This window comes from Eptatretus burgeri, chromosome 2 (genome assembly GCF_056783735.1).
Source record: "Eptatretus burgeri isolate ZD-2024b chromosome 2, Ebu_testis_v1, whole genome shotgun sequence".
Taxonomy (NCBI): Eukaryota; Metazoa; Chordata; class Myxini; order Myxiniformes; family Myxinidae; genus Eptatretus; species Eptatretus burgeri.
Genome location: NC_140962.1, coordinates 129,189,848 through 129,216,919, shown reverse-complemented (window position 1 = coordinate 129,216,919; position 27,072 = coordinate 129,189,848). Strand labels below are relative to the sequence as shown.

At 44.1% G+C, this 27,072-nt stretch overlaps 2 long non-coding RNA genes across 2 annotated transcripts in view; both read right to left on the bottom strand.

The window, feature by feature from the left end:
• LOC147033099 (uncharacterized) overlaps positions 1–12,942 on the bottom strand; it is a 33,123-nt gene extending 20,181 nt beyond the window's left edge. The window contains exons 1-2 of the long non-coding RNA XR_015055438.1: positions 12,819–12,942; positions 3,504–3,621 (exon numbers count right to left, since the gene is read on the bottom strand). This is a non-coding gene — a long non-coding RNA (uncharacterized LOC147033099). The remainder of the gene's footprint in view (positions 1–3,503; positions 3,622–12,818) is intronic.
• LOC147033097 (uncharacterized) overlaps positions 12,932–27,072 on the bottom strand; it is a 44,456-nt gene continuing 30,315 nt past the window's right edge. Inside the window, exon 3 of the long non-coding RNA XR_015055439.1 lies at positions 12,932–12,942. This is a non-coding gene — a long non-coding RNA (uncharacterized LOC147033097). The remainder of the gene's footprint in view (positions 12,943–27,072) is intronic.

Below are 27,072 nucleotides of genomic sequence, written 5' to 3'. Positions count from 1 at the left end.
AGAGGAAGTCTGCGAGCCATGAGTGGAGATGGCCTTGGATACCATGGGAAGAGAGTTTGGTGTCTGGAATTGAGGACCTCCAGCCATTGTTGGGAGAGCAGAAGCAGAATATCCAGGGTAGAGTGACTGGTCTGAAACCAAATTGATGATCGGAAATCAAGCCTTTGGAGAAGAGGAAGGATTTAATGTCTGAAGCGATGATGGATTCCATAACCTTGCTGATGATTTGGAGAAGGCTGATTGGTCTGTTGTTGCAGGGATCTGTTTTTGCACCTTTTTTGCAGGGCAGTGATGTTTGCTGATTTCCAAGCAGATTGCAGATGACCTTGAGCAAATGAGAGGGTGAATAGAACAGAAAGAGGGTGAGCAAGAGCAGAAGAGCAGGCTTTGAGGACACGTGGGCTGATGCCGTCTGGACCGGTTGCAGAATCTGAGTCGAGGTTTGACAGCAAGCTCTCCACCTTGTCAGGAGAAAAGGATACAGAGTCCAGGGACAGTTGGTGTGACTGGGTGAGGTGGGTAGAGAAAGTGATGGGTTTTGGACACAAGATTTAGCTGCAAACACCGAGTTTAGGCATTCAGCTTTTTCACGTGCGGTTTCAGCAGTGCGGCCATTTGAGGTAAGGGAGGGATGGAGGGGGAACATCCATCAGAAACAGATTTGATTAGATGCCACCAGGATTTTGAGGAGGAGAGAGGTTTGAGAGTTCAGACGAAAACCAGGATTTTGAGGAGGGAGAGAGGTTTGAGAGTTTTGCTGCTGCTCTCTTGTCTTTTCACGGGAAGGGTGAAATCTGTGGTGTAGTCTGCGGGCCTACGGGGAGGGGCATGATGATGATGCATGATGGGCGTGATGATTGGAGGAGTGGTCGTGGTGGTTATCGTATCTGCAAGGGATATAGGGTGTGCGCGCTGTCTGAGGCGTCGTAGTAATTCTGGAGTCGTCCGGCTCGTGCGTGTGCATACGAATAAAGGAGAGCTGCCGGGCAGAGTGCGCCCGCGCTTGTACTTGTACAACACAGCTCGGCTTGACTGTCATTCCGCTCGTGTCTGCCTGCTAAGCATCTCCCATTTCAGTACAGTACAAAATCCACACTTTTAAATTTAGATGCCCCTCTTCCAACTCATTGGAGCAAATCATCATCATGTTCTTTGTTTGAATTCCAATCTATTTCATCTCCACTACTAAATATCAATATGGGTCAGTCAGTCCGTCCATCTGTCTACTCCATACCTCCAAAGCCATGAAACCTACGGCCCCAAACAATGCATGCATACTCGAGGAACTCCAAGTTCGTGCTTCAATGAAAATTGGGTGTTTGGGTTAATTTAAACACCCCTTTTGAAGATAATTAAATGCCTTATTTAATTATCCTTTCTCGCCTGGTTTTGACGCAGCGGCTTGGGATCCAAAAGGTCCTGAGTTCAAGCCCCGTTGGGCCACTGAATGAATACACCAGGGGGTTGTCTCAGCCTGTCATCCTTCCGAGGTCGGCGAAATGAGTACCAGTTATACTGGGCCGGTGTATACCCCGGATAAAATAGGTGTACCATATCCCTGTGTTGTAAGAGGCGACCAGGGTTGCGTCAGGAAGGGCATCCGGCGTAAAACATGTGCCAAATCACGATGCGGATCATACGAATGATCCGCTGTGGTGACCCCTCACGGGAGCAGCCGAAAGAAGAAGAAGAAGATTTAATTATCCTTTATCAAGACGTAACCTCGGTAACCTCTCTGGGGTCTTAATTCGCCATTGTTTTTAGCCTGCTCATCAATACCTCGACTTTGAACAGGCTTCAACGGTTTCTTAACGATAAGTTTTTTTTTTCACTTTCCTCACTCATATCATCGAATGCTTCATCATCACACTTAAGAATCGCTGGATACATTGCGATCCTCATGAACACCCAGAGACGCCAGTGTTCGTGGCTTCATTTCATTTCACACATGCCATAACCAAGAAGAATCTCTTGATGTGAGCCAAATTTCAAAATTTAAACTTCTTCAACGACTTCAGCAGCAGTTCCGACAACTGATAAGGTGTTCATTTGGACATTGCTTGTTTTTCCGGGCTCCCCGGATGCATGGTGTTTATATGACCGATCAGTGATCGCTAATTGCTTGCTCAGCCTGCCATTCCTCATCAACCATTTTGTTGGAGTGCTTGCTTGAGTGCGTCAGCCACTTGGTGAGTGCTATAAAGCTCCAAGCCATGGCCAGAGATGGCAAAAGTATTCACAATGTCTCTGAATATATTGATCCTCTAGAACAAAGTTCAGGCCCGACTTGCCTGCATTTGGCCCCGCGATGTCGTGCGGTCCCTTGGGTGGTGGCTCAATAACTGAAAATGTGCAATTTTATTTCAACGATTCCCCTTTTGGTGCAATCTCCTTGATATGACCCGTCACTTCAACATCGAAAGATTACATACGTATGAAAAAATTTAATGTTATATTTTTTAAAGTTTCTTTCACCATTTCGTTAAAGTGCTTGCTTGGAGCACTCTTCAAACTTTGATCTCTGCAAGCTTCCATGACAATATTGCGGCGTAGTTCTCCGAGGGGATATCTCCGGTGTTAGGAACGCAAAATAAACTCGAAGGGTACTTGGTGGAGTGCAAATCACTGCCACGCTATAACTGATCCACGAGAACATATCGGTCCCATTACAATTTTGAAATATAATGCAATGTAGTGCAAGATCGTTTTTGGCCTGATGTCTCAACGGTGAAGAATCATTATAAAAATAAAAAAAATTTCTTTTCCGGATCTGGATTCGGATCTTCAACAAAATCAAACCAATTCATCCTTGTCAGACACCCAACCTGTCCACCAAGTTTCGTCCGAATCCGTCCACAACTTTTTGAGATATCGTGCAATACAGTATATCATTTTAGCCCTATCTCTCAATGGTGAAGAATCACTCAAATAATTCTCGGATCCGGATTCGGATCTTCACCAAAATCTACTCAGTTCGTCGTTGTCAAACACCCAACCTGTCCACAAAATTTCATCTATATCCGTCCACAACTTTTTGTGATATCTTAGACATAAACAGACAAACAAACAAAGAAATAAGATGACGTCATGTGGAGGACGACACTTGCAAAATCCATCAAATATATTTGACCACAAAAATAATTGGTGGTTGACTTCATTGACCAAATATGCAACTCCTCTTCAAATTTCAAGTGAATCAGATGAAAATTCACAATTTTAGAAATTCAGCCAATGTTGACCTGTTGGCCAATGTGGATCTCCAAAATAATTGGTGGTTGAATTCAATGACCTGAAATATATATCCTCTTCAACTTTCAAGTCAATTGGATGAAAATTGAGGATTTTAGAAACACCGCTTTAGTTGTTGACCTAGGGCCTATGTTGACCTTTTGGTCTATGTTGACCTCAAAAATAATTGGCTGGTTGAATTCAGTAACATGAAGTATAAATTCTCTTCAAATCTCAGTCAATCGGGTGAAAAATGAGGATTTTAGAAATCTCACCTGAGTTGTTGAACTTTGGCCTATGTTCACCTTTTGACCTCAAAAACAGTAGACTTCTTCCTTATGACAAATTCGACCATGTGTTGAAGTTTTGTGAAGATCGGTTTTAAATTTTGACCTGAAGGCGATAAACAGCAGTCAAACAGACAGAATAACAAAATCGACTGACCAATATACTTGAAAAATATTAGATTTTGCAAGTAACAAACAAACAGACAGAAAGGTGTGAAAACTTAACCTCCGTCACCTATGATGGCAGAGGTAATGAGATGATAACAATGAGGAAAAAATGTTTTCAGGTTTTACAAAGCAATGAATTGTCACATCATGGCAGGATAGCAAAGAGGTCGGTGCACACACACTCCAAGCTGTCTCGCCTGGGTTCGAATCCCGACCCAAGGTGTTGGGTTTTCGATTCATTGATCCCACCCCTCTCCCTATCGCACTCCCTTCTCCCTCTCCCGCTCCTCTTTCTCTCCCGCCCCTCTTTCTCTCCCGCCCCTCTTTCTCTTCCGCCCCTCTTTCTCTGCCGCCCTCTTTCTCTCCCGCCCCTCTTTCTCTCCCGCCCCTCTTTCTCTCCCGCCCCTCTTTCTCTTCCGCCCCTCTTTCTCTGCCGCCCTCTTTCTCTCCCGCCCCTCTTTCTCTCCCGCCCCTCTTTCTCTCCCGCTCCTCTTTCTCTCCCGCCCCTCTTTCTCTCCCGCCCCTCTTTCTCTCCCGCCCCTCTTTCTCTCCCGCCCCTCTTTCTCTTCCGCTCCTCTTTCTCTCCCGCTCCTCTTTCTCTCCCGCCCCTCTTTCTCTCCTGCCCCTCTTTCTCTCCTGCCCCTCTTTCTCTCCCGCCCCTCTTTCTCTCCCGCCCCTCTTTCTCTCCCCCCCCTCTCTCTCCCACCCCTCTCTATCCCACCCCTCTCCCTATCTCACTCCCCTCTCCCACCCTCTCTCTCTTTCTCTGACCCCTCTCCTCTCCCTCTCCCATCCCACCCCTCTCCCTATTGTCATTCCAGTGTTTCACAAGCAGGGCGATTCATCAATGTGTGTACATTCTCTCGTACGGACATTAAACTGGATGTCCAATCTGCTGGAATCTGCTCCCCCCATGTCTCTCCTCATTCTCCCCTCCCGTCAATCCCCTCTCCCTTCCCTGCACCGTGTGTGTGTGTGTGTGTGTGTGTGTGTGTGTGTGTGTGTGTGTGTGTGTGTGTGTGTGTGTGTGTGTGTGTGTGTGTGTGTGTGTGAGTGAGTGAGTGTTAACCCTGTGTTATCCCTTGTGCTCTCTTCTCTCCCCTACCCAGTTGCGCAGCGTTTTTGTTCCTTCCCTGCCCCCCATTCCTCCCATTTCCCGATTTAGAGAGAGGGAGAGAAGAGCATTTACTTTTCTTCTCTTAGAAGAGTAGAGCACTTCGAGAAGAGCAGGGAGAGAAGAAGAGAAGGCGGTATTCTGTGTGTTCTTTCTGCTTTGGGTGGTGGCCATACTGATGTACTGTTGTGCATAGCTTATTGCGTTTACTTATTTATTTATTTATTTTGTATTCATTATGCCTTTCCCTTTCATTTAAATTGTTTCGTTTTCTCGCGACCCATCGAAGTTTGGACGGTGTTGCCCGATTTATTTTTATACATCTGGCCATTGAAGAGCCATGGCGGGTGAAAGTTCGCGGTACGCTTCGTTTGAAGCGCCAACCCGGAAACACGGGATAGTTAGTGTTCCTCCGTCGGAGATCGATGTGGAGAAGTTAATTGTTGGTGGAGGTGAGATCATGGGGATTGAGAATGTTAAGGCGGTTTCCTGTATGGACAGGATGTAAAATTTTTTTTTTCAGTTCTGAGGTCCTGATGGTTGCTCGAGTCGTTGAGCGCGGACTGTTTTTTTAGATCCCGATATTTATGTTCCGTTTAACTCGTTGGATACTCTTGCAAAAAAAGTTGTGATTTCAAATTTACCACCTTTCGTTAAATCTGATCAAATTGAAAACCAACCGAAAAGATACGGCACGGTTGTTTCCCCTTTTAGGATGATTCCGTTTCAGAGTCGGGATGATAAATTTAAACACATCATGTCGTTTCGTAGGATTGTTTACATGATGTTACCACCAGGTGTTTCAGGGTTCCAGGCAATCGTTCCCTTTAAAATCGAGGGACTTCCTTCTATGGGGTATGCCAACACAGAAACCCTTGTGTGTTATAGTTGCTGTGAATTCGGCCATGTTAAAAGATCGTGCCCCAAAGACATGCTGAATAAAACTAGTAATGAAGGCTCTTCATCCCAACAACTCCCCGTCCCAGATAATGCATCCATTGCAGAAGCAGAAGCTTCCCATGAAGCACCTGCTCCTGTAAATAAAAGCACCAAAAGACCTCTTTCCCTTTTCTAAGCAACACTGAGCCCGAATTGAAAACCCTTGCTGCTTCAGCAGCTCCTCGCTCCTTTTCACAGGTGGTTGTGGGGATTTGACATGTGAAAATAAAAGAAAAACCCTGACTATCAAAATAACTCCGCAGCGCATGAACAATTCATTCCCATTAGACTCGGGACGGTACCCTAACTGGAAACACATACTTACCGATATAACTTATCTATGGGGACCTGTATGTTGAGTGTTCATGGCTTCCAGATTTGCAACAGTATGTCTTGGGAGATGACTCTGATCGCACGTCTGGCATTTCGGACCTCCATCCATTGGTGGGAAAGCAGAAGCAGCATGTCCAAGGTAGAGTGACCTGAATTGAATCCAAATTGATGGTCAGAAATGAAGCCATTGGAGAAGAGGAAGGATTTGTTGTCATTGGCGATGATGGATTCCATGACCTTGCTGATGATTGGGAGCAGGCTGAGGGGTCTGTCATTGCAGGGATCTGTTTTTGCACCTTTTTCGTGCAGAGCGGTAATGTTTGCCGATTTCCAAGCAGATGGCAGATAACTTTGAGAAAATGAGAGGGCGAATAGAACAGAGAGAGGGTAAGCACGAGCAGCAGAACAGGTTTTTCGGACACATGGGCTGATGCCATCTGGACCAGTTGTTGAATCTGAGTTGAGGTTTGATAGCCAAATCTCCACCTTCTTAGGAGAAAAGGACACTGAGTCCAGGGACAGATGGGTGTGACTGGGAAAGGTGGGTACAGAAATCGATGGGTTTGGGATGTAATATTTAGAAGGAAACAGAGTTTCGGCATTCAGCCTCTTTGTGTGCAGAATCAGCTGTGCAGCCATTTGAGGTAAGGGAGGGAATGGAGGGGAAACATACACCAGAAACAGACATAACCAGATGTCACCAGGATTGTGAGGAGGGAGATGAGTTTGAGAGTTCAGACTTGACATTAATTAGAAGATGTTTTCTGGCTCTCCTGGGGGTAGACACACACTATTCTGAGCTTTGCGGAAGGAACTAAGATTGCCTTCATTCGGATTTGCTTTCCATGAGGTAAATGCATGTTGTTTCAAGGCAACTGCCTCGCCACAAGCTTCACTGTGCTATGGGAGGGTGGTTGGGTGGGAGTTCAGTGGGTTCAGTTCAGTGGGTGGGAGGAACAAACAAATTCAGTTGGTGGGAGGAAGGGAAGGTCAACCGAAGACGAGATGCGATAAATTTGTGCATGACAGAGAAAAATTCTTTGAAAGAATTCCCAGAATTCGTTGACGTCAGAGAGAGTAGAGATGCGAGAGATTCACTTGGATGCTGCTATCCTGTGTGTACCTGTTGGTGGTGAGGATGTTGAGGTCACAGAGAAATGCACTTCTCTTGGCAGTGATATTCATGTCTCCATATGTTGTTGTGAGCCAGAGTTCAATCGACATCTGGGTCTGGCTGAGGGAGTCATGGATTCACTGGACCATGGGGTGTGGTGTTCTCGGTACCGATGAAGGATCACGAAAGTCTCAGTCTTTAAGTCCTTGGTGCTTCCAGTCTTGCTCTGCAGATGTGAGGCTTGGACTCTGACCAGGGATCTGAGATGGAGACCTAAGTCATTCGGTACCAGGTCTCTTTAGAGAATTCTTGGCTTCTGCCAGTCAGACTTTGTGACGAACGAGTGGTTGCTGAGAGCGAGAGCTGAAAGCAGATGAGATATGTTCGGTGTAGTCTCTGAGCATCAGCTGCAGCTGCATGGACATATGGCTTGTTTTTCTGATGCTGATCCTGCTTGTCAGATTCTCTCAGCTAAGGAGCCTTGTGAATGGAAAGGCCAATGGGCTGACGACACGCCTTATGGTTGCAGCAGGTTGATCGATATCACAATCAGTTTGTTGATTTGTTTATTTCAAAACTTTTTGTTCCATTTGTATTCCAGTCTGCTCCTGTTATCGCATTTACTTGAAGTAGTCTTCTTTTTTAGTTGAGTTTGAGATGATAATGGGATCATCCAAATCATAGATCCTATCAAATGCTTCCTGACTCGGATGTGTATGGTAAATATAAGATGTTAAAACTTTTGAAACCTTGATACAAGTATTTGATTTTTTTTTCTGTCATTCTTGAGGAGACAATGGAGTTTTACTTTTCTTTATTTATTTTATTGCTTGCAATTTATGGGACTCCTTTTGGGCATCTTTTATACTCTTGATAGCATCCGCTACATTTCCCATGGCAGAAGCAGTTGACCCTTTTCCGTCTTCATGTTAAAGAATAATTGAACCGATACACATTGGAGTATCAATTATCCCATCTTCATTGTTTCTAAATTGATGTCCTATACCCCGTTGCCTTTTTGGTTGATGGTATCCTCGACCAAGACACATACCTTCAGCCTTATAGTCTGGGGAAAGGAACATCCCATCTCCTGTAATTATTTTATATTTTCCCAACTCGTGTTTCCTCACAATAACCATCGTATTTATTTCTTGGAAAACTTCACGTCGGTGAATTATGATTGATATAATTTCTCCATTAAAAGAAATCATGCGATTATGGTCGGTTATCCTAAAATTTACTCTGTATATGGTTTTTCCTGACACGGGTAGATAAACCAAATTTTTCAGCTCCATATTGAATTTATAACCAATTGGGGTTGAGTATGCGCTGAATGAAAATATTATATTTGTTCTTATTCCATCATTATAACCGCCATCAATCAACGGACGTGTCTGCGTGGGGTTTGACTCCTGACGTTTCCAGATGGTATTTGTCTCCGGACGTGTCTGGATGGTAGTTTGTATCTGGGCTTGTTCGAGCAGTGTTTACGTCTGGATGGAAGTATATCTCTGGATGTGTCTGGATGGGAGTATATCTCTGGATGTGTCTGGATGGGAGTATATCTGTGGATGTGTTCAGATGGGAGTTTGTCTCTGGACAGCTTGGCTACGGATACTTCCGGGCGGTGCTTGTCTCCGAACGTATCTGGGCAGTATTTATTTCTGGATGGGAGATTGTCTCTGGGCATGTCCGGGTGGTGTTTGTCTCCGAACGCATCCTGGTGGTGTTTATGTCTGGATGAGAGTCTTTCTCCGGATGGGAGTTTGTCTCCGGACCTGTCCGAGAGGTATTTGTCACTGGGCAGCTTGGCTCTTGGCATGTGTGGGCATTGCTTGTCTCCACATGTGTCTGTGTTTGTCTCCAGACGTGTCTGGGCAGTGCTGTCTTCTGGCAGTGCTGTCTTTGGACAGCTTAGCTCTGGATGTGTCCTGGCAGTGATTATCTCTAGACGGGAGTTTGTCTCCAGACAGCTTAGTTCCAGATGCATCTGGGCAGTGTTTATCTCCAGACGCGTCTGGGTGGTGTTTATCTCAAGATGTGTCTGGGTATTGTTCATCTCCTGACATGTCCGGGCATTTTTTGTATCCAGAGCTGTCTGTGTTTGTCTTCAGACGTGTCTCTGGCAGTTTTTGTCACTGGACAGCTTGGCTCTGGGTGCGTCCAGGTATTGTTTGTTTCCGATTTGTCTGTGTTTGTCTCCAGACATGTCTGTGTGTTCTTTTGTCTCTAGACGTGTTGGGGTGATGCTGTATTCGGATAGCTTAGCTCTGGACATGTACAGATGGGAGTTTGTCTCTGGATGTGTCCAGATGGGAGTTTGTCTCCCGAGGTGTCCGAGCAGTGTTTGTCTCCAGACGGCTTCGTTCTGGACGCGTCTGGGCAGTGTTTGTCTCTGCATATGTCCAGGCGGTGTTTATGTCTGCACGGTGCTTGTCTCCGGATGCATCCGGGCTGTGTATGTCTGGAAGGGAGTTTGTCTCCAGATGTGTCCGAGCATTGTATGGTTGCGTCTGGGCACTATTTGTCTCTGCATGTGTTCAGGCGGTGTTTATGTCTGTACAGTGTTTGTCTCCGGATGCATCCAGGCTGTGTTTATGTCTGGATGGAAGTTGGTCTCCAGATGTGTCCGAGCATGGCATGTCTCTGGATGTGTCCAGATGTAGTTTGTCTCCAGACATGTCTGGGCATTATTTGTATTCAGTCATGTCTGTGGTTGTCTCCAGATGTATTGTTATGAATCTGGAAGCCTTGTGCACACAGACGTTCAGGTCCCCTAGAGCTCAGTTATATCGGTAAGTACGTGTTTCTCGTTAGAATCCCGTCCTGTGTCGAATGGGAGTAACATACATGCGCTGTGGAGTTATTTTGATAGTCAGGGTTTTCTTTTATTTCTACAACAACACCAGCATCACCCTCACCTTCACCTCGCTTCCTCCCACCGTCCTCTACTGGCACCATTGCATGCGTGCACCTCAGTACGTACATGGGCGGAGCCCATGCAGGATAATGTTTCTCTGCCTGTTGGGTGGGCGGTCCGCTGTGACAGCCGTCAAGCCCCCCCCCCCGGTCCAATCAACGGCCTTGGCACCCGTTTTGCCCAATGACAGGGCGACGAGCGCATTTTTCGCACCAAAACCGTCCAGTGAGGGAGAGCGGGGAGGGAGGGGGCTTCCCTTCATCCCCCCCCCTGGACGAGGGTGAATAAGGTTGCGGCGCGATCGGACGAAGAGGTGAGTTTTGGTTGTCGGGACGAGCGCATAACGGAGCTCAGGAGTGTGATCGCGGCTCGCTGGTGCCTGGTTCCATCATCGCCTCTTGCTGGTGCCTGGTTCTTCGGACCGTATCACGACGCTGGGCTGGGTCGCTCGTCTCGTCGAAGACCGCACGAGGTGGGAAGGTCCATGTCCTTCTGGGTATTTGTTTGTGTGTGTGTGTGTGTGTGTGTGTGTGTGTGTGTGTGTGTGTGTGTGTGTGTGTGTGTGTGTACGTCTGTGTCTGTGGGCCCATCTCTAAGTAGCAACTGGATAGGTGCTTTTGCTTGTCCATTCACTGCATTTCTTATTAGTCATGATAACTCTGCCCTGACGTGCTTCCCTCCTTCCCCACCGATTGTAAATAAATACTCATGTGTTAAATGTATCAGCTCGTTTTTGTGTTTCTTTCATTGGTTTAACATGGTGCGTGTTGGGAAATTGGGAAACGGTAAATCATGCAATCGGCCCGGCAGGATTCTGGTACTCTTCGCTTGGGGTGCGGCTCGGATCCGGCTCGGTAACGGCCCGGATCGTGCAGATCCTGCCGAGGGTGAGTTTCCCCGGTCATTTGAACGATGTGGGTACTGAGGTAAATTGAAATTGGCAATCGACCCTAACCCACGCGGTCAAACTATTGGCGATCTTCGGTCCGATAAGGGACCCGTCGGCTCTGGAGTTTTCCGGGGTGACGACCTATAAATTCTGGGTGTTCGGAGGAGCCGACCCAACTGCTCCACCTCACGGTAGTGCTCGCAACCGATACCAGGCCCGCAACAGTATCTGGATGGTATTTGCCTCAGCAGAGCTGAGATCCAAATGCATCCCAGCAGTGTTTGTCTCTGGACGCCTCCGTCGGTGTTTGACACCAGACATTTCCTGACGGGAGTTTGTCTTCAGATGTGTCCAAGCAGTGTTTGCCTCTGGACAGCTTAGCTCCAGACGGATCTGTGCAGTTTTTATCTCCGAATGCATCCGCGTGGTGTTTATGCCCAGACGCGAGTTTGTTTCCGCATGAGTCTGGACTGGAGTTTGTCTCCAAACGTGTCTGAGCAGTGTTTTTCACTGGACAGCTTGGTTCTGGGCGCGTCTGGGTGGTTTTTGTGTCAATGCATTGTTTTTTTTTGGACGGGAGTTTGTCGCCAGACATGTCTGGGTGATGTTTGTCTCTGAGTGTTATTTCTCGTATGTCCAGTAGAAAATGGATTTCAGACATAATTTTGTTTCCATCTTCACTGTTGTGCAATGCAGATGCATTTTGATGAGACATTACTGTGTGAATCGTAATGAACGCTCCACCACATGTCTCCCTCCCCTTCCTCTCACCTCGTGCTGTCTCCCCTTTCCACACCCCTTCCCTTCTCACTCTCCATCCTTCCTCGCTTCCCAACACATCCTCTCTTTCCCCCTTCATCTCCTCACTCTCCCCCTCCCTCCTCTCTTTCCTCCTCCACCTCCTCACTCTCCCACCCTTCTCTTTCTCTCCCCACTCTTTTTCTCCCCACCCCCCCCATTTCTTATTCTCATCAGCAAAGTGACGGGTGGTATTTGCTCGTTTAAAATAAAATATTACTCTTGGATGAAATAACTCAGAAAGTGGGGATATAATTTTATTGAATTTTTTATTTCTTTTTCATGTTTTCAAAACTGAAGTTTTCCCTGATTTTGTGAATTTAATCTTCGAAAAACACTTTATTATTGGTTTAAAAAGTCCCTTCCAAACTACTAATTTTTTGAAAGTGGTCAAGATAATTTTCAAACTTTGCTCCACAACCCCCATTTTCATGCTTGGAACTTGGAGAACTGCTGTGGATTAGGTAGGGCACAGAGTGAGATTCAATCCCTGCCACCTAAATATTTTTCTTCGACACCCATTCTTCCTCCAAGCATCGCTTTGTTGTGTCCTTCCACCCAGCTGTTCATGTGTTTCCACACTGTCCACAGCTATTTCTACATGAGCCTCGACTTCGGAAACAAAAAATAAAGGGTGACAGATGGACCTGTGTGTACAACTCATAATTTCGATAAACTAGTTTGCAAACGTTTTAATAACATAAATGCTGAAGTAATAATCTTTCAATTATGGTCATAGTAATGAGCAAAATGAGTTGCTTTTTCAGCAGTTGAAGTTCACTGTGAAAAGCCTCTGAATTTGCTCAACAACCGCAATTTTCTGGAACCACAAGAAAGGAGATGTTTGTAAGCCGCCATGAACTCGGGACTTCGGGAGTAAAGAATAGGGTTACATGCTGAGTTAATATAACCTAACCATACAAAACAAAATTTATAAAAGGGATCAATGCAGGATCCACATAGTACCTGTGTGGGATTGACAATGAAAAACGGTAACCAACAGAATATAAAAACACCCATGATAATACCGAGTGTTTTCAAAGCTCGTTGTTCCTTTGCAGACATTGTTTTCCTGTTCTTGTTCTTCTTTATACCTCGTGTACCTTCACCAACTCTTTCCTCACTCAAACTATTCACATGAATCTGTTGTGCCTGAAAGAGAAAGAGCAACATTTTCGTGACAATTATGAACAGCAACAATAAATAACTGATTGTTCAGTGAACCTGCATCACCTATCATGGAGTGTCATAGTACTCCATATAGAGGGATGATACAGGGGAAAAATGGCTGCCCATTTAAATGTGTGCACAATGATACACTCATAAATGATTGAGGGAAGTCATAAGCATTTAAAATCCATCCCTTTTATTCTCTCACGATTTCTGAACACCGAAAACTTAAAAAGATGCCAGAATACATTGCTGAAGCACCATCATGACATATTATGAAATCGCCAATTTGTACTCATTCTTCTTCTTGTGCTTCCCCTCTAAAAACAATGTTAAACTGTAGCCCAACCTAACTCAACAACTGCTGAAGTCATGATGGTGATTCCAACCTGAGGAAATTTATTTTGTCTCTGGGCTAATGCACGCAACCCAAAATTAAATAGTTTATTAAGCATGAGTCATTTTATTTGGAAAAGAAATCTAACATAAATGTTGACTGAACCAAAGCAGACCATGATTGTGGGAGGGGTGGGGGGGAATGGATAGTGGACAGAACCATTCCAGAACCATTCCAACCCATGCTCCAAATCAACTGAAACAAGTATTAAAACAATTTAATAACATGGATGGATTTAATCCATACCAAAATATAAAAAAAACAAAAAGCATTTTATAACTGAAAAAATTGCATAAACCCCCCCAAAAAACCTTTGTTGTTTCAATCACAATCCCACAACAAAAGTGAAATGTGAAAAGATATTGTAATGGTAATCCATAAGAGGATTGTTGTCGTTTTGTGTCATTGTAATGTGGTGTCATTCCTGCCTTGTTTTTATTTTTATTTTTTAGAAATTTCATCCGTCTGTTTTTAGATTTTTAAAATGTTTTTTATTTCTTGTTTATATAAGGAGTGAAACTGCTCCTTATGGTTACGTCTCCACCCAATTTGGTGGTGGCAATGATATTGAGAAGTTTCTTCAGTTGACTTGCAGAAGTGAGAGGCAATTGTTCAAGAATAAACTTCAGGAAAAATGCCAGATGAACAAATAGTAAAAAGCAAAAATAAACATTTTAATAATTTAACAATTATGAAAATTTTAATATAATGAAGCTATATGCTATATAAATATGTACGTGCAGGGGCTAGCCAGCCACCATGTGCTGCCCGGGAAGGGTGGGGGAATAACGGTGTTGCCCGACTGGGTGAGTTTTTCCCGGCACTGGTTTTGGGATGGGCAAGAATTTTAAAAGCTATGGAGTTATTGGCCTTATGGTGGTTACATTTTGCTTGTGGGTTGGTGTTAGGCTTCAAAATTGACATCAAGGCCAACGTGTGGTCGCTTGAAAAAAACGTTGCCCAGATTCTGAAGTACTGTACTGTATTTACACCCAAAATTTGGGGCCTCGAGGTTATATGGTTTGGCTGTGAAGGAATAATGTCAAAATGCACAAACACATAAACACTTGAAAATATGTTTGTAGATATACAGGTAGTGGAGAAAAAAAATTGGAAACGCCTTGGCAAATAAGGGACACCAAGCAACAGCTTCCACACAACTGTGGCGCATGTGTTAATTGAGCAAATAACATCCCAGCATGTTTGGGGTCACGTATAAAAATGCTGCATCGACCTGGTTGCCTGTTCTTATGGCACACATGTGAAAGAGAAATATTTGGCCACAAAGAGAAACATTTGCTCAGTATACTTCTTCATTCTTCTGCATCCATCACAATCCCACAACAAAGTAAGATGTCAAAAGATATCATGATGGTAATCCAAAAGAGGATTGTTGTGTCGTATTATGGCGAAACGATTCAGAAATCAATGGAATGATCAAAAACCTCAAGAATGAAGTAAAAATATCCTGAAGCTGAAGAATGCTAAAGTATTACCAGTGACAGTTGGATGTACGAGAAGGATGATGAAGAACCTCACAGAGATAATAAAAACCATCCCTGGGAATATTGGAAGCTGTCCAGGGCTCGGTGACAATCCTGAAGAGAGCCTTCGGCACAAAACTTTGAGAGCAGAAAACTTCAAAGCTTCGTTCATGAATGGTGACCCCTAACTGAAAGAAGGCAGATACTTTGAGCCTGCGCTGGGAGGACTCCATTCCACATTCTGAAACCCCATATTATGCACACGCACACGCACACACACACACACACACACACACACACACACACACACACACACACACACACACACACACACACACACACACACACACACACACACACACACACACACACACACACACACACATTTTTTGTATCTCGACCATTGATTTTGATTCTTTTGATAAAATCGCGATTATAATGAAAAGTTCAGAAAACCAAAACTCATTCTTACCTGCCGATTGGCTTCTTTCAGAACTCGCGAATATACAAAGATCAGAGCCGGCAGGTGGAAGGAGAGAAAGCTCGTGATTAAGACATACTCCACCGTGGGGAGAAAACTGCAGCAAGTGGGGTTTTCATAGCATGCCATTGCTTCAGGTTGTTCTGAGTGGTACCAGTTGAATTCGATTGGGAAGAAGGACATGGTGAGGGAAAGGATCCAAACAGCAAGGACAGCATAAGATGCTCTACGTCGTGTGACGATGGCCGGATATCGCAGCGGCCTCGTGATGGCGATGTGACGGTCGACGGCGATCACACACAGACTGTTGATGCTCGCAGTTACACTGGTGACATCGATGATGAATCTAAAGTTGCAAGCCTGACGTCCAAAGGGCCACGCGTTTCCTTCAAGAATTTGCATCGCAGTTAAAGGCATCTCCACCATCCCAATTAACAGGTCAGCGCAGGCGAGTGAGGAAATGAAAACGCTCAGCACCCCTTTCATGAGATGTTGGTGACGCGTTACAGAGAGGAGAACCACAACATTTCCTCCAACGGTGAGGGTGGTTAGGAGGGAGAATGTGATATACAGGGTGATGTACCAAGCATTTGATAAACCAGAAGTATCAGCTGATTGATTTCCCAAAGCCATTTGTTTAACATTGACTTTTACTATAATCTTTTATTTGTTGCTCAAATTCACGAAAGGCTTGTTATATTCCTTTTATCATCTCGAAGGTGAAAACAAGTACCACAATAGCGACCGTTGTTCAGAATATTGGTGATCACCTCAACATTTATAAAACTCAGTGGTTGAGTTTATTCCATTCGTTCAAAATGCACCAATCAACCTCCACAAGCAAATGTTCCCCAAGAGATTTGAAATCCCAAATTAATTTTTTTTTTTTTAAATGGAGAAGATCAATTACAACCTTGGTGTCTGCAAAGTGCCAGAAGTCCAATTGACTATCCTGGAGGAATGATATGTTGCTCTCCCGTTGGACCCATGTTTTCAAATGACCTGATTCTCACTTTGACTCATGCTGAGCAAAAAGGTCTTGCAGATGTCAACTTAAATATTGCTTTAGATTCAATCTACAATTAACTCTCGACTCTCATATGGCGAAGGATAAATACAGAATAGTTACTCTAAAGTCACTCGCTGTTGACCCACCCTCGGGGTGGGTGTAGCATGTGAATTTGAAGTGAAGTACAATCTTTGCTGAAGTGAAATAACTTGATTAAATTGACACAGACGTTGTTTTCTGGTCTCAAGTGCTTTGCCATGTGGATGTGGCAAAAGCACCTTCACAGAAATATTTAATCTATATTACATACTTCATAAGCATACTTTAAGTATAATACATACTGACACTTTTTGTGTTAAAGTGCACAAAAAGTAGTAGACTACCACCAAAAGTGGTGGAGTTGGCAACCATGTAATCCCTTTTGCTGCTGCTCTTTTCTCTTCAACAGTCTGTCTTTTTACGGGAAGGGTGACATCCACACTTCTAAATTTAGATGCCCCTCTTCCAACTCATTGGAGCAAATTATCATTATGTGCTTTGTTTGGATTCCAATTTATTCCATCTCCACCAATAAATATCAGTATGGGTCAGTCAGTCCGTCCATCCGTCTCCTCCATAAATCCAAAGCCATGAAACCGATGGCCCCAAACTTTGCATGCATACTCGAGGAACTCCAAGTTCGTGCTTCAATGAAAATTTGGTGTTTGGATTAATTTAAACACCCCTTGTGAAGACAATTAACAGCCTTATTTAATTATCCTTTATCAAGACATATCCTTGGTGACCTCGCTGGGATGTTAATTCGCCATTGTTTTTAGCCTGCTCAACAATGCCTTGACTTTGAACAGGCTTCAACAGTTTCTTAACGATAAGTTTTTTTTCACTTTCCTCACTCGTATCATCGAATGCCTCATCATCACACTGAAGAATCGCTGGATACATTGCGATCCTTATGCACGCCCAGAGACGCCAGCGTTCCTGGCTTCATTTCATTTCACACATGCCATAACCAAGAAGAATCTCTTGATATGAGCCAAATTTCAAAATTTAAACTTCTTCGATGATTTCAGCAGCAGTTTCGACAACTAAAAAGGTGTTCATTTGGACATTACTTCTTTTTCCGGGCGCCCCGGGTGCATGGTGTTTATATGACCGATCAGTGATCGCTAATCGCTTGCTAAGCCTGCCATTCCTCATCACCCATTTTGTTGGAGTGATTAAGCCACCTGCGAGCGCTATACAAGCTCCAAGCCAAGCAAAAGTATTCTCAATGTCTCTGAATATATTGATCCACCAGAACAAAGTTCAGGCCCTACTTGCCTGCATTTGGCCCGCGATGTCGTGCGCTCCCTTGGGTGGTGGCTTGCGAACTGAAAATGTGCAATTTTATTTCAACGATTCCCCTTTTGGTGCAATCTCCTTAATACGACCCGTCACTTCAACATGGATAGATATATTCGTAGAAAAAAAAATTTATGTTATATATTTTTAAGTTTCTTTCACCATTTCCCTGGAGTGCTTGCTTGGAGCACTCTTTAAGCTTTGATCTTTGCAAGCTTCCATGACGATATTGCGGCATAGTTCTCCGAGGGGATATCTCCGGTGTTAGGAAGGCAAAATAAACTCGAAGGGTACTTGGTAGAGTGCAAACCTCTGCCACGCAATAACTGATCCAAAAGAACATATCCAGCTCAGTACAATTTTGAAATATAATGCAATACAGTACAACATCGTTTTTGGCCCAATGTCTCTACGGTGAAGAATCATTTTAAAAATTAAAAAAATTATCTTTTCCGGATCTGGATACGGATCTTCAACAAAAGCAAATCAATTCTTCCTTGTCAGACATGCAACCTATCCACCAAGTTTTGTCCGAATCCGTCCACAACTTTTTTGATATCTTGCACATAAACAGACAAACAAACAAAGAAATAAGATGACGTCGTGTGGAAGACGACACTTGCAAAATCCATAAAATAAATTTGACCGAAAAAATAATTGGTGGTTGAATTCAATGACCAAATATGCAACTCCTCTTCAAATTTCAAGTGAATCAGATGAAAATTCACAATTTTAGAAATTCAGCCAATGTTGACCTTTTCGCGAATGTGGATCTCCAAAATAATTGGTGGTTGAATTCAATGACCAAATATGCAATTCCTCTTCAAATTTCATGTGAATCAGATGAAAATTCACAATTTTAGAAATTCAACCAATGTTGACCTTTTGGCGAATGTGGATCTCCAAAATAATTGGTGGTTGAATTCAATGATCTGAAATATATACCCTCTTCAACTTTCAAGTCAATCGGATGAAAATTGAGGATTTTAGAAATACCACTTTAGTTGTTGACCTTGGGCCTATGTTGACCTCAAAAATAATTGGCTGGTTGTATTCAGTAACATGAATTATAAATTCTCTTCAAATGTCAGTCATTCGGGTGAAAAATGAGGAATTTAGAAATCTCACCGAAGTTGTTGAACTTTGGCCTATGTTCACCTTTTGACCTTTTGACCTCAAAAACAATAGGCTTCTTCCTTATGACAAACTAGACCATGTGGTGAAGATCGGTTTAAAATTGACTTGTCGGCGATAAACAGACAGAACAAGCCGGTAGGCGACGAGGGATTTGCTAGGATCGAAGCGCTGGATACGATGCTTTTCATTCTGACCGATCCACCGACGAAGATTCATTGCCAAGACGTATTGGTTCACATACAATTGTTCCTCTGCCTGGCAAGATTTTTCCTATTGCGTATTTTGCCAACTGGCACTCATAAAAAATGATGGGAAATGGACACCCTATTTTTGAAGGACTACCATTTGAAAAATAATTGGTTTGCTGGTTTGTGCTGTGGAGCCTCACGTTGCAGACACACGCACACACACACATACACACGGAAAACCTGATAAACTTCTCTCAATGCTCTTGTTTGACCACACCTCCTGAGCCACACAATATTTTTCATAAGCCACGCCCACTTTCCTACACCACTCCCACTTTTAATAATAAATAATTGGAGGTGGTGTGTGGATCGTGGAATCGTTTTCGGTAAATAAATAAATAATTGGAGGTGGTGTGTGGATCGTGGAATCGTTTTCGGTAAATAAATAAATAATTGGAGGTGGTGTGTGGGTCGTGGAATCGTTTACGGAAAATAAATAAATAATTGGAGGTGGAGTGTGGGTCGTGGAATCGTTTTCGGTAAATAAATAAATAATTGGAGGTGGTGTGTGGATCGTGGAATCGTTTACGGAAAATAAATAAATAATTGGAGGTGGAGTGTGGGTCGTGGAATCGTTTACGGAAAATAAATAAATAATTGGAGGTGGAGTGTGGGTCGTGGAATCGTTTTCGGTAAATAAATAAATAATTGAAGGTAGTGTGTGGGTCGTGGAATCGTTTTCAGTAAACAAATAAATAATTGGAGGTGGTGTGTAGATCGTGGAATTGTGTTCGGTAAATAAATAAATAATTGAAGGTGGTGTTTGGGTCGTGGAATCGTTTTCGGTAAATAAATAAACATATTATATTAGAAATCCACAAAGACAGAAATGCCGGTGATTCCATTTATTTTGGATCCTTTTCACTTTGGTCAATCACGTTTGGATCAGGGAGAGATCGAAGGTGGAACGACGGTGTAGTTCCTTACAAACACTGTATACACACCTTGAATGACAGCAAATAGACACCCGATTTTTGAAGGACTCCCATTTGAAAAATAAAACCTCAATCAAAAATCTGCTCGAGTAAAATTTTCTGAATATCTCGAAGTGTTTAATTCCGAAGTCTCGTTTCTCTACATTCAAAACTGAAGGACAAGTATTGAAAATACTGTACGTAGTTTTTCGGCCGCTGCTCAGCAACGGGTGGTTGCTAGGCAACGAAATTCAAGCGCGCACATTCCCAGTATATATTCCACCTCTTGGCAAAGTTTCATCGAAATCGGTTCGCTGGTTCGTGCTGTGGAGCCTCGCGTTGCACACACACACACACACACACACACACACACACACACACACACACACACACACACACACACACACACACACACACACACACACACACACACACAAACACACACACACACACACACAAACACACACAAACAAACACACACACACACACACACACACACACACACACACACACACACACACACACACACACACACACACACACACACACACACACACACGGAAAACCCGACAATAAGGGATATCTCATATACAGCGAATCCAACAGAAAGGCGTGAAAGCTTAACCTCCTTTACCTTCGATGGCAGAGGTAATGAGATGATAACAATGAGTAAAAAATGTTTTCAAGTATTACAAAGCAATGAATTGCCACATCATGGCAGGATAGTTAAGAGGGAGGTGCACACACACTCGAAGCTTTCTTGCCTGGGTTTGAATCCTGAACCAAGGGGTTGGGTTTTGGATTCATTGATCCCATCTCTCTCTCTCTCCTCTCTCCTCTCCCCATCTCACCCCCCTCTCCATCTCTCTCCCATGCTTCTCTCCATCCCACCCCTCTCCCTATTGTCATTCCAGTGTTTCACAAGCAGGGCGATTCATCAATGTGTGTGCCTTCTCTCGTACGGACATTAAACTGGACGTCACATCTGCTGGAATCCCCTCCCCCCATGCCTCTCCTCACTCTCCCCTCCCGTCAATCCCCTCTCCCCTCCCCGCAGTGTGTGTGTGTGTGTGTGTGTGTGTGTGTGTGTGTGTGTGTGTGTGTGTGTGTGTGTGTGTGTGTGTGTGTGTGTGTGTGTGTGTGTGCGTAATGAACCGCATAGAATTGAAAACGGTTTGGGCTTGGCCGACCTCCATCAAATTTTGCATATGTGCTCGAGCTACCCAGGGTCAGCTCATGGGTACAAAACACCACCACTCCTCCCCCCCCCCTAACCATAAGGGTGGGGACATGACTTCCAGTTTTTATCTGTACATGCGAAAAAGTGGAAGTGGTCTAAACACTGATCCCTGCCTAAGGGAGGGGATATTGACACCATATTTCTCTCCCCGATGGAGCGAGTATCACTCGGAAATGACAAAAACAACGGGTTGAGTCATTAATTATTTATCAGAGAGTCTAAACCCTGTGTTATCCCTTGTGCTCTTTTGTCTCCCCTACCCAGTTGCACAGCGTTTTTGCTCCTTCCCTACCCCGCTTCCCCTCTTCTTGTGCCCCCATTCCTCCCATTTCCCGAGTTAGAGAGAGGGAGAGAAGAGCACTTACTTTTCTTCTCTGAGAAGAGAAGAGCACTTTGAGAAGAGCAGGGAGCGAAGAAGAGAAGGCGGTATTCTGTGCGTTCTTTCTGCTTTGGGCGGTGGCCGTTCTGATGTACTGTTGTGCATAAAGTTTATCGCGTTTACTTATTCATTTATTTATTTTGTATTCATGATGCCTTTCCCTTTCATTTAAATTGTTTTCGTTTTCTTGCGACCCGTCGAAGTTTGGACGTTGTTCGCCGATTTATTTTTATACATCCGGCCATTGAAGAGTCATGGCGGGTGAAAGTCCGCGGTACGCTTCGTTTGAAGCGCTAACCCAGAAACACGGGATAGTTGGCGTTCCTCCATCGGAGATCGATGTGGGTGAGTTAATTGTTTGTGTAGGTGAGATCTTAGGGACTGAGAATGTTAAGGTGGTTTCCTGTAGGAACAAAAATTTGTTGTTTTCGTTTCTGAAGTCCTGATGGTTGCTCAAGTCGTCGAGCGTGGACTGTTTTTTTTTTGATCCCGATATTTATGTTCCGTTTAACTCTTTGGATACTCTTGCAAAAAAAGTTGTGATTTCAAATTTACCACCTTTCGTTAAATGTGATCAAATTGTAAACTAACTGAAAAGATACGGCACGGTTGTTTCCCCATTAAGGATGATTCCGTTTCAGAGTCGGGATGATAAATTTAAACAAATCATGTCGTTTCGTCGGATTGTTTTCATCAGTGCTTCTCAACATTTTCCAACTCAAGGCCCACTCTGGCTCTGAGGAAATTTTCGAGGCCCATCATACAGAATCGTAATGAGAAAAATGGCAATAAAACTTAATGCCAAAACAAATCATTATGCTTACCTTTAATGAGACACTTGAGCTGGCTTCTTGGAAATAAGATGGTCAAGTCGTGGTTTGATGGGGGACAGGCTCCCACGCAAAGTGGCATTCAGTGTCTGTTTTTAGACTATTTCGTGCTTTTGATTTTGTCACAGTTACAGTCGGGAAGCCCGATTCTCAGAGATAGGTTGTGGTGAATGGTAAAAGAAATCTGATGGCACGCTTTGACAAAGAAGTGTATTCACTGCTTGCCAATATCCAGAATGAAGGAAGGTCGACTTGTGCGTGCTGAAGCTTCAGACTACTGTCTGCAGAAAGTACACATCAGAAAGTACACGGACAAGGCCACATCTTCTGAAGCAGGATCCACTGAGAAAGGGTTCAAAATCCAAAGGTTTCCTTGCCTTGGGTCCTCTGGAAAGTAGTCTGCAAACTTTTGTGATAACTCGGTCAAATGCTGGATTACGAGCCCAGATATGTCTGTATGAGGAGTGGATTCCAAAGTTTCACTCAGAAGTGGAAATATCTCAAGTCGTCCATCCTTCACTTTTCTGTTCCAAAGAACAAGCTTTTTCTTGTAGCCTTCAATTTTGTCAGCAACCAAGAACATTGAACTGTTCCTACCTTGCATTGATATGTTGAGCTGATTTAACTGGTCAAACGCATCTGACAGGTAAGCCAATTTGGCACAAAAGTTATCATTACTGTAATGCTCAGCAAGTGGTGAGTGTTTCTCTTCAAGGAACATGTGGACTTCATGTCTTAGTTCAAAGAGGTGATTGAGCATACGTCCTGTTGAAAGCCACCTCACCTCACTGTGGTACAGAAGCTGCAAGTGATCAGAAGCAAGTCTTTCACATAGTGCAGCAAAACACCTTGAGTTGAGTGCACTCTTCTTGATGAAGTTCACAGTTTTAACAGCTACATTAATGACTTCATTCAGTTATGGTGACATCTGCTTTGTTGCCAGATTTTCTCTTTGTAAGAAGCAGTGGGTCTTCTTGGCATCTGGCCCCCTCTGTTGGATCTGTTTGAGAACACCACGATGGACTCCTGTCATTAATGCAGCACCATCTGTGCACACACCTACGCAGTTCTTCCAATCAATACTCTTGTCAGTGAAGTATTTGTCAAGGCAGAGCATTACATCATCTGCAGCTGTTTTTGTGTCATCTTTGCAAAACAGTAGATCGTCATGAACATCACTGTCCCTGCAGTAACTCACGAAAACTAGCAATAAAGCATTATTGCTAATGTCAGTAGATTTATCCAACTGAATGGAAAAATACGGACTGGCCTTTATTTTTTTTCCACCAGTTGGCATTCAATGTCATCACTCATTTCAACAATTCTTCTCATCACAGTATCATTAGAAAGTGATACGGACTGAAGTTTGGTTGCAGCTGCCTCTCCAAGAATTCCTCGACACATATCAACAGCACTGGGTAAAATAAGCTCCTCCGCGATTGTGTGAAAGCTTTTATTGCTACGAGCAGCAACCATGTAGCTGGCTTTCAATGCTGATTTTGACTGAGTTGTAAATGTTGTAATCACTTTCTGCTGTGCCTGAAGTCCAGCCCTTTTCCTCTCAAAATATTCCTTTGGCTTACCTGCACTATTTGGGTGTCTTGTGTTTAAGGGTCTCTGAAGCTTTGACGGTTTAAGCGCCTCGTTTGACAGGATTTCAGCACATTCAACACACTGTGCTTTTGGCTCAACATCACTGCCTGCCATCATGAATCCATATTTAATGTAGTCATATTTAATGTAGTCATGGGGTCATATTTCCTCACCACAACCTTTCGATATTTTTCCGTAGCAGATTTGTCTTCTCCATGACACTTTTGTTTCATAAATCGATCCATTTTCGGTTCAAGAAATTATCCGCGAAAGTTGAAAAGTTTACAAAAAATTCAAGTTCCTGAACGCATGAACCAAGTACAAGGCACGTACATGCATACACACACATCGCATATATGCGCACGTGCACAATACACACATGCACACGGATATAGTACGTTCACATCACAGTTACATGTAGATCGAACGCGCGTAAACCACCACTGCATAAACATGACGTAAGTAAGCACAAAATGACTCAATCTATCTCTCTCGCGCGCGCGCTCGCTACACAGTTTAGGAAAGACGGAAGTACAAACAGACCGAGCTGAATTCCAGCTGTGTCATGCAAGTCTTACACTGTAAGATCAGACCCTTTTTATATACTTCTTCTTTTCTTTTCTTTTTTGCCAACCTCGCAGCCCACTGGTTGAGAAGCATGGGTTTACATGATCTTACCACCAGGTGCTTCATGCTTCCAGGCAATCCTTCCCTTTAAAATAGAGGGACTTCCTTATATGGGATTTGCCAATACAGAAACCCTTGTGTGTTATAGTTGTGGTGAATTCGGCCATATTAAAAGATCGTGCCCCAAAGACATGCCGAATAAACCTCGTAATGAAGGCTCCTCATCCCAACAACTCGCCTTCCCAGATAATGCATCCATTGCAGAAGCAGAAGCTTCCCATGAAGCACTTGCTCCTGTAAATAAAAGCACCAAAATACCTCTTTCCCTTTCTCAAAGCATCACTGAGGCCGAATTGAAAACCCTTGCTGCTTCAGCAGCTCCTCGCTCCTTTGCACAGGTGGTTGTGGGGATTTGACATGTGAAAATAAAATATTAACCCTGACGATCAAAATAACTCCGCAGCGCATGAACATTTCGTTCCCATTAGACTCGGGACGGGACCCTAACTGGAAACACATACTTGCCGATATAACTTATCTATGGGGACCTGCATGTTGAGTGTTCATGGCTTCCAGATTCGCAACAGTATGTCTTGGTAGATGACTCTGATCACACGTCTGGTATTTCGGACCTCCATCCATTGGTGGGAAAGCAGAAGCAGCATGTCCAGGATAGAGTGACCTGGATTGAATCCAGATTGATTGTCAGAAATGAAGCCATTGGAGAAGAGGATTTGATGTCAGAGGCGATGATAGATTCCATGACCTTGCTGATGATTGGGAGCAGGCTGAGGGGTCTGTCATTGCAGGGATCTGTTTTTGCACCTTTTCGTGCAGAGCGGTAATGTTTGCCGATTTCCAAGCAGATGGTAGATGACTTTGAGAAAATGAGAGGGTGAATAGAACAGAGAGAGGGTAAGCACGAGCAGCAGAACAGGTTTTTGGACACATGGGCTGATGCCGTCTGAACCAGTTGGTGAATCTGAGTTGAGGTTTGATTGCAAAATCTCCACCTTCTTAGGAGAAAAGGACACTGAGTCCAGGGAAAGATGGGTGCGACTGGGAAAGGTGGGTTTGCGATGACATTTGTGAAAGGTGGGTTTGCGATGGGAAAGGTGACAGAAAGCGATGGGTTTGGGATGTAATATTTAGAAGGAAACAGAGTTCAGGCATTCAGCCTTTTTGTGTGCAGCATCAGCTGTGCAGCCATTTTAGGTAAGGGAGGGAATGGAGGGGAAACATACACCAGAAACAGACTTAACCAGATGTCACCAGGATTGTGAGGAGGGAGACAAGTTTGAGAGTTCAGACTTGACATTAGAAACATGTTTTCTGGTTCTCCTGAGGGCAGACACACACTTGTTCTGAGCTTTGTGGAAGGAACTGACATTGCCTTCAGTAGGATTTGCTTTCTATGAGGTGAATGCATGTTGTTTCAGGGCAACTGCCCCACCACAAGCTTCAGTGTGTTGTGGGTGGGAGGAAGGGAAGGTCAACCGAAGACGAGATGGGATAAATCTGTGCATGACAGAGAAAATTTCTTTGAAAGATTTCCCAGAATTAGTTGATGTCAGAGAGAGTCGAGATGGGAGAGATTCACTTGGATGCTGCTGTCCTGTGTGTACCTGTTGGTGGTGAGGATGTTGAGGTCACAGAGAAATTCACTTCCCTTGGCAGTGATATTCATGTCTCCATATGTTGTGAGTCAGAGTTCAATGGACATCTGGGTCTGGCCTCGGGAGTCATGGATTCACTGGACCATGGGGTGTGGTGTTCTCGGTACAGATGCAGGATGACGAAAGTCTGAGTCTTGAAGTCCTTGGTGCTTCCAGTCTTGCTCTGCAGATGTGAGGCTTGGACTCTGACCAGGGATCTGAGAGAGACTTAACTCCTTCGGTACCAGGTCTCTTTGGAGAATTCTTGGCTACCGCTGGTCGTACTTTGTGACGAACGAGTGGTTGCTGAGAGCGAAAGCTGAAAGCAGATGATATATGTTAGGTGTCTAGTCCATGAGCATCAGCTGCAACTGTATGGTCCATATGGCTTGTTTTTCTGATGCTGATCCTGCTTATCAGATTCTCTCAGCAAGGGAGCCTTGTGAATGGAAAAGCCAACGTGCTGACGACACGCCTTATGGTTGCAGCAGGTTGATCGACATCTCAAGATGGGGAAGGGCCAGGCTGCCAGGGATCTTCCTCGGAGATGGCCAGATGGAGGCCCGTGCAGTTCTGGTGGAAAGTGGATGCAGCGACACGCTGCTGTGGCACATGCTCCCAGACCTGTCCTGACATGTCATGACCAGTAGTGGGTTACTGGCAGACCATGTGCACCCTGCAGAAACCTGTTGGTGACAGAGCATGGAAAGGACAGAGGGTGCAAGACCAGAAAAAGTGGTGGTAAGAGACAGACCACTGAGGTTCCTGTGATGTGAA